Raw genomic sequence first — 9120 nt, 5'->3', positions numbered from 1 at the left:
ATCTAGACGTGCAAGAAGACGGAGGTCTGGATTATCCAGATCTAGAAGGGGACGTATATCTAGACGTGCAAGAAGAGGACGGAGGTCTGGATTATCCAGGTCTAGAAGGGGACGTATATTTAGACGTGCAAGAGGACGGAGGTCTGGATTATCCAGATCTAGAAGAAGACAGATATCTAGACGTGCAAGAAGACGACGAAGGTCTGGATTATCCAGATCTAGAAGGGGACGTATATTTAGACGTGCAAGAGGACGGAGGTCTGGATTATCCAGATCTAGAAGGGGACGTATATTTAGACGTGCAAGAGGACGGAGGTCTGGATTATCCAGATCTAGAAGGGGACGTATATTTAGACGTGCAAGAGGACGGAGATCTGGATTATCCAGATCTAGAAGAAGACAGATATCTAGACGTGCAAGAAGACGACGAAGGTCTGGATTATCCAGATCTAGAAGGAGACGTATATTTAGACGTGGAAGACGACGGAGGTCCGGGTCATTCAGAAGTAGAAGGAGAAAGATATCTAGACGTGCAAGAAGACGGAGGTCCGGATTATCCAGATCTAGAAGGGGACGTATATCTAGACTTGGTAGACAACGGAGGTCTGGATCATTCAGAAGTAGAAGGAGACAGATATCTAGACGTGCAAGAAGAGAACGGAGGTCTGGATTATCTAGATCTAGAAGAAGACGTATATCTAGACGAGGAAGACGGAGGTCTGGATTATCCAGATCTAGAAGCGGACGGATGGCTAGACGTGGTGGCATCCGAAGACGTAGACCATTCAGATCTAGAAATCAGAGAGGTTCTAGACGTGTTGGAAAGCGTAGATCCAGATCATCTCGATCTAGAAGTCGAAGAGGGGGCAGACGATGGGGTTGAATTGTCTTACAATATCCATTTCAATGTATGATTTGAAAAGCAGTAAAATATGCCTCCTTTGTTGAATCGTTTGAAACATAGTTTACATTCCACACATTTTTACATTTAAGACACATTTGGTGCATCAAAAGTTTTACATAACGGCCCCTGGGTTGAGGCCTCTGCTGGTGGACTGTTAGTCCCCGAGGGGTTCTACATCACAGTAGCTAAGTACTTCGTTACTAGCTTTAAAATACGGATGTATATTGAATTGCTGTGATAAAAGTTTGAAATTCATTTCAAAATTAAGGATAATTTCCCTCATGCATAGCTCTGATCCTTTGACAATTTTGACTCCAGTCTTTGACACTCCGTTTTTCTTTTTAGCTCTTACAAGTGTATTGTTATTTCGGATTTCCAAAATTTCGGCTTGAGGATCACGGAAGAGACATTATTTGTCGAAATACGCATCTGGTGCTTCAACATTGGTACCGTATAAGTTTTACATTTAGAGCATTAATGTTTAAACACAATCTTGTGTTCGCATTGTGTAAATGCAGCCAGTGAAAAATACAGAATGCAATGATATTTCTGGGCACGATAATATTCCGACAACAAGCTATCATTTAAAATAGTGATATCGAAAAAAAAAAAAAAAATACTCGTTGGGATCAGTGGTATCTAATAACCAAAGGCTTTTATATTATACTACCCCCTCCCCACCCCCCCACCCCCCCACCCCCCCAAAAAAACCTCATGAATCTTTAAAGTAAAGGAGAACGTTAAGATGTTTGCTCCTTTAAAATCTCATTGTCTTTTGGAAGCATAATTTTAAAATTGATGCATCCTGTCAAGGAACTTACTAGGGGGAAATTCTTCCGTGTGTTGTCATATGAAAAGTAAATCAGATTCGCTGTCGAATATTGAAAATGTTTTCAAAATGCTTGTACAGTTTCTGCAGTCTAACCAGGCCAAGAAAATGTAAGCTTTCAGTAGAAGTCCCCAAATCTTGCATTCAAAAAGAAATATATAAGCAAACCCAAACTACATTTAAATTGTTCTAAAATTGCTTTGAGTTATACGACACTCGAGCATGAAGTTGATATAAAATTGCAAGAAAGCCAAAATCAATGAAAAAATAATAAATTCAGGTGGTTTTTCTTTCAGAAAACATACAGCCCATGCGTCGATCAAATTTCTATTGAAATACGTTTCATCTTTGATTAATACACAATATACATTAATTTCATTTTGCTCGACAGATGAGCACAACTTTTCCTAAGCAATAATCTAGGTGAAATTCAACAGTTATCTATCTCTATTTGAAAAAAGGCAGGGAAAAGTTTTATTCATGACGAAATAATGCTATCGAATTAACACTAGCTTTGATTTAGTTGAAATGGTATACTTGGTATATATTCAGCTTTCTTAAAACACAGATGAAGCTTAATTCAAGACACCCCCAAGGGTCTCTACAGCCCAATAGCTAAGTACTTCGTTACTAGCTTGAAAATACGGATGTATATTTAATTGCTGGGATAAAATTTAGAAATTCATTTCAAAATTAAGGATTATATCTCCCTCATGCATAGCTTTGATCCTTGGACGAATTTGGCTCCAGTTTTTGGCACTCTAGTTTTCCTTTTTAGCTCTTACAAGTTTATTGTAATTTTGAATTTCCAAAATTTCGACTTGAGCATCACTGAAGAGACATTATTTGTCAAAATGCGCTTCTGGTGCATCAAAATTGGTACCGTATAAGTTATACATCTTTTAAAACAGGGATATTTTCTGGGCTTTTTATGTACACAATCATACCATGTTCTTTGATTTAGAGAGTGATAAATGAAATTCAAAGTATATCACCATTTTATCAAAAATGGATATTAACGGTAAACAAGCAACTCAAATTAATGACAAACGGGATTATTTCAGTTTCTCCATCGTCACCTTCCCATATGTACGTACATGAAGCAATATTCCATTATCACCTGCATATGGTGTTTATATCTCTCAATTAATTCGATTAGCAAGACCTTGTTCTGCATATGATCAGTTTTAAGTCGAGGCAGGCTACTAACAAACAAGTTGATGTTACATGGGTTTCAACAGTCTCTTTTAAAATCAACATTTCGCAAATTCTGTGGTCGTTATAACTTTCTAGTTTGCCAATACATCCTATCATTGGGTGAAATCCTGTCTGATGTATTTTATTCCTATTGTTAGGCTGTTTTTGGCACAATGAATTTGACTACATATAACTCCGTAAAACATAGGGCTCAGGGTGGGTGTAAGTACTCGACAGTGGATGCTTACTCCTCCTAGGCACCTAATCCTACCTCTGGTGTGTCTAGGGATCCGTGTTTGTCCTGTTCTTTTATTTGTATTGGTTATCGGAGTTATGAGATTGACCACCGTCCGTTATCGTCACCTTTCATCAATACTAATACCTGAACATTCTTTTTTCTACAGAAAGGGAAGTATTCCAATTATAGCTCTTTTAACAAGTTTTGCCTTTATAATGCAAAAGAGTTTAATTTCTTTGTCTACCTCATCATGATGTAGGGCCCACTGCGGGTTTGACCGATCGATAGGGCATGCTTACTCCTCCTAGGCACCTGATCCCACCACTGGTGTGTCCAGGGGTATGTGTTTTTTCAACTATCTATTTTGTATTGCTTATGGGATTTATGAGATTGATCACTGTTCGTTATTTTCATCTTTAATGATTTTGCGGAGAATCGAACGTAGAAGTCCAATATTCTGCGGGTCGATGTACATTGTATTGCCTTAAATCGAATGCCGTCTGAAGTTTTTCATACCAATTGTTATATTGTTCTTTACATGCTGATTTGGACTATAATTTACTACGTCTACCTCATCATGATTTAGGGCTCACTGCGGGTTTGACCGGTCGACAAGTGATGTTTATTCCTCTTAGGCACCTGATCCCATCTTTGGTGTGCACATGGGACCGTGTATGCCATACTCTTAATTTTGTTTTCTTTAAAGGAATTTGAGATTGATCACTGGTCCCCATGTGCGAAAACTGCATTTTAAATAATTCATTTTAAAAAAGCAATGAATAGGTACGGTAAGCATCTAAATCGGCCATGTCTTCAATTTTCATCAAATTAGATATGTAAAATGTCCACAACCTGCTGCTGTTAGAACACATATATTTGTTCTTATATCTCTTATAATTTTCGTTAAAGAGGAAGTTGAACAAATTGTTTCTTACCCAAAATAAAACCGAAACAACATCCTGACATCAACGTTTATTGAGGACGTAAGGGAAACGTGACATGCACGGAGATTACTTGCAGGGATTTAATGGGTTAAATACACTGTAAATGCCTACCTTTTCGATTAAATGGATTGGAGAATAATATTTCCAGTCCTAAACGGGACTGAAAGAAATATATGAAATAAAGGAAAATTTCATATGATTTGATTAAGGGTGGAATTAAAACCTAAAACACGATTTTATCAAACACAACAAAAATTATTAAATCGACCATGTTGAAACTTCGTTGTCCTCCTTTAAAAATATATTACGGCCAGATGATATAAACAAATTTTTCTACCTTTAGCACTGAAGACTTCCCATGGTAAAAAAATATTTTGGTTGGTTTTGGTTTTCTCATTTATAGTTGTTTGGAACTCTTCTGTTTTTTAAGAGCAGGAAAGGGGGTCAGTAAACAATGTAAACAATTATGGCGCCAGAATCACTCAGGAGGAAAAAATCAGGAAAATTTATTAGTAAAAAAGGTCATCAAAGGTTACAGAATGCTAAGAAAGGTTATGCATTATCCATTGGACGTAAGATAGTGAATGTTGATGTCAATAACAACGTGGTTATCGAGGAGAAGTTGGATGAATCGAGAGAAAAAATGTTTGTCTGGTGAGAATTCACAAGCATGCCTAGGAAATGAAGACACATATCCATCTGATGCATCAGAGAGTGAGGAATTGGAAAAAGAGTATAAGGAGGCGATTTGTTGGAGAAGTGGGAGACGAGTTGTGGAACTTGGGATTCTAGTGGACAATTTGGAAAAAGGTTGTGCTGCGTGTGGTAGACCACTAGATTTCAGACATTGTGAGGACGAAACACGATATGGACTTGGATCATTGCTATATATAAGATGTCAGCAGGAAGCATGTGGTCATCTTTCTCCTGTTTCTACTGGGAAACGTTGTAATGCAGAAACCTACGTAAAATGCAACAATCCTGCATGGGAAATAAACTTCAAAGTTGCAGCAGGTACACAATATAAGTTATAAATAAATGTAAATCATCATTTTAGTTCTAATCTGAATGATGAAACTTGTTTAGTTATAATAATATATTGTCCATGTGTCTTCCAGCAACTCTACATGGGGGAATAGGTGAGAGGAAGTTAATGACGTCATGTCGGTTTTAAACATTCCAACGTTACATCATGCCACAGTTAAGAAGTATGAAAGAATTGTTGGAAGAAGTGTTGAGGATGTGGCCACTAAAGCATGTGAAGATGCAGCAGCAGAAGAAAACTCGCTTACCAAGTAAGTAATGTCATTTACTTCTTAAAAGGTAGGGTTTTATAGTCTTGCTTGCGTGAAACATGCAGCACATGACTTTCTACAAATTACCTCCTGACAAGAGTCATACAATCCATAACATTCTCGACTCCCTGGGGAGTATACAAGCAGAGCAGTCATTTTACAGGCGCTAATGCTTTAACATCTATATAACCAGCCCGCCGCATGTGCCAGGTGCCCATATTAACCCCTGGGTGGAGAGAGTGCACCAGCAGAGTAAAATAAATTGCCCAAAGTTACAAAGATAACATAGAGTTTAGCGTCATACATGAATCAAACCCAGGACCACAGGGTACGAAAGCCATTACGCTACAGCCACTGTTCTACCACTTCTTGCTTATCTATCATATGAATATACATTAAATTGCTTCATTAAGTGAAGATATCAAAAATATATGATTACAATTGTGTTTTCTTCAAATTGCATTACAACAGGACATTTATGATTCATTTTGAATTAAAATTACAGGGAAAATGATAAAATCAATGTAGCTGCAGATGCTGGATGGCACACCAAATCATCAGGACGATCATATGCAAGTCTGTCTGGTATGTTTGCAATTCATGAATCATTATTAAAAAGCACACAATAATGTTATTACGCACACACCGTCATCTTATGTATGTCTGTCTCACAGAGGTGGCATGGAAGCACACATGTATTCGTGTGTGTATGATCGACAATTGAAATATGACAATGTCGAATTTTATTTCAATGAAAGCTATGGATATCGACAGTATTTTTGATGAATAAATGCATATTTGTCAATGAATAGGTCATGCAGCACTAATTGGCTCCAAAACATGGAAATGCGTGTAATATGCTACAAGAAATAAGTATTGCAGAATTTGCAACATGGTAGAGAAACAAGGGAAACTTCCAAAGGAACATGATTGCAGAAAAAATTGGGCAGGTATAAAATTTTACATTTTATAAAAAAGAGTCAGACTGGTTTACAATATTTTTTTTTATCTTGGTTAGAAAACTTCCATAATCCTGTTTTAGTGGCACATAACTGTAAAGCCTTTGATTCTGTGATTTTACTCAATAACATTTTACATCATGATATGAAAAACTGTGTAACTTTTTATGGATTTTGTGACACTCTTCCATTTTTTAAAGAATGTGTCTCAAGTAGAAAATATTATAAACAGTGTGACTTGGCAAAAGATATTTTGAAAGAAACATATGATGTTCATGATGCTGTGTGTGATGTAGATATACTTCAAAAACTTGTACTCCATGTCAATAATTTTTAATGTCTTTCTTTGTACACATTTTCAGTTGATTATTGTTTTGATAGCATTCATTTTAATTCCAGAAGGAAAGAGAATTTGACATCTTTACAGAATTTATGTGATTTTGGAATTTTGACTGTACACATGAGAAAAAAAATTGTAGATTCTGGTCTTGGGTTCAAACATATCTTATTGGCACATCAATGAGATCATGTATTAGGCATTTCTTTTTTATTTTCAGAGATGAATAGCAAAGGAAAACCAAGAGTGACAAAAAACAGTAAAATCATAAATGCCATTGTAAATTATTTTCAGAAGTTGTAAAAATTTACTCTTATATTATGGAAGATAGCTCTTCTTTGTTTTGAGAAAATCAGCCAATGTGATTTGTACAATTTTGCTTCTACTCAGAAAATTCACCCCGTATGGTATATGTTTTTAAAGTTTATATTACACTTTAAACATTAAGTCAACATATTATGAGGTTTATTTTAATTTGTAAACCTTTACTGAGGGTGCAATCTCCATATATGTAATTCTATTGAAGCAGCAACTAATATTTTCCAAGTGTAAAATTTGTAATGAATTAATATTTTACATGTTATGTTGTAAATCTAATATCAGAACACTCTGTTCTCCTTGACAATCATTTTTTAGGGATAAAAAAGGTAAACAAATGAAGAATAAAATAATTTACCATGATAACTATTGTTTTCTACTTTTTGGAAATACTGAAAATATTTCACTCTTCAAGTCAAAGGGGAAAAGAATTCAAGGAATTATCCACTTTTATAAAAGAATGACATCATATAAAGTTTCTTCGAAAGAAAAATTGTGTTTGTATCATCTGCCCTTAAGACAAAGTTTTAACCATTTCAAAACTATTTTAAAATGTAACGCCTGAGGATTATAAAATGAAAGCGCTTGCGTTAAATTTTTAACTTTGTGTACTGTTTATTCTATTTCTTTTAATATATATATATAATATAAAGCACTAAATAATCACAACTAGGTACTGAAAATTTTCGCCCCAGCCCGGGGTCGAACCAGCGACGTACGGCACCCACCGCCTAGCAAGATTGTCAAACCAGTGCGTAAGTCCACTTGTCCACAACGACTTCCCTATATATATATATATATATATATATATATATATATATATACATGTGCGTGCATGCGTGTGCACGCGCGCGCGTGTGTTTTCAGTGATCAGTACAACACAAGTAGAGGGTGCATGTATCTACGTAAATATTACATAAAATCAAACTTAATAAAATTCCTTGAAATTATATCAATTTTTAAAAATGATTTCCAAATGGTAAAAATATTCAAATCTAAATAATTCTCTCTTTCTTCCTATCTTTCTTTGCTGACTTCGCCTTAAAGTATGGGATAAAGCCACGATGAACATTCCAATAAGATTGATGTAACAGCTATGTACTTTAAACAAATGATCATTTCAACATGGGCACCATCACTGTAGAGGTTTCAAAACTTAAGCAAAAAAGTACGATTGATTTTTACATTTTTATCCTGTACAGAATCGAAAATTCAAAATTGGTATCCAAAATTTATTTTGGAGTTATATTTAACTTGTCGGAAGAATTTGAGTATAGAACATGTTTAATGCAGTAGTTGTATTATATATGTATGTACGATGGAATATTCTAAATTTGAGCGTTTAAAACATATATAAAATTAACTATTTCTTTCATTAGCGGAAACTAGAAAATGATATGCCGTTTTCAATCAATTACATTGCTACAATTGTATTTATTCATTATATACTAGCGGAAAAAAGAAACTGCATTATTTAATATATGAAAAAATAATAAAAAATAACAATGAACAAATCTTATTTTTTGTAATACTGTTAACAAATGTATTCGTATAATGAAGTTCGTTTGGATTTTGTGTAGGAGTAGAGAAAATGATAAATCGTAGAATAAATAAAAAGAAAATTTATTTAGCAATAAGATAAGAAATATAGAGATGTTTGAAAAACAAAGAAATCACACTTTCACATTCACACACCCATACTCTCTCACCGAGAAAGAAATATAAATTGGTATTATAAACCTGGCAATATTGACAATCAATATAACGTATAACTGTCAAGACAATTCAATAGTTAATACAACAAGTATGTCATTCCAGGCTGAAAATATAACTGGTAATAAATATATTACATAATGGTTCGAATAGTCGCTAATTCCGCTAACTACAGAAAAAGTTAAACAGTAGTAAATTACGTTTTATACAAATTTCTCAAATTCCTTTTTGATAAAATGTTAGTTTACTGAAACACAATATGAAAGTTTGGCTACTCAGCACAATTCAATTTAACGCCACGTCACACTTGGCACAACCAGGCCTCCATACAGCTCGAACAGCCCCTCCGCTTCCAGTCCCGGACTCACAGGTCTCTCACTGAACAA

General features: G+C 35.0%; 1 long non-coding RNA gene across 1 annotated transcript; it reads left to right on the top strand.

The window, feature by feature from the left end:
* Positions 1-4494: 4494 nt before the first annotated feature.
* On the top strand, positions 4495-5994 carry LOC125678742 (uncharacterized). The gene is made up of 3 exons (XR_007371591.2): positions 4495-5126; positions 5231-5407; positions 5913-5994. It is a non-coding gene; the product is annotated as an uncharacterized LOC125678742 (long non-coding RNA).
* The last annotated feature ends 3126 nt before the right edge of the window (positions 5995-9120 follow it).

Source organism: Ostrea edulis, chromosome 2, assembly GCF_947568905.1.
Source record: "Ostrea edulis chromosome 2, xbOstEdul1.1, whole genome shotgun sequence".
NCBI classification, from domain to species: Eukaryota; Metazoa; Mollusca; class Bivalvia; order Ostreida; family Ostreidae; genus Ostrea; species Ostrea edulis.
Note: the sequence above shows the minus strand (reverse complement) of the source record. Positions and strands in the feature narration are given on the sequence as shown.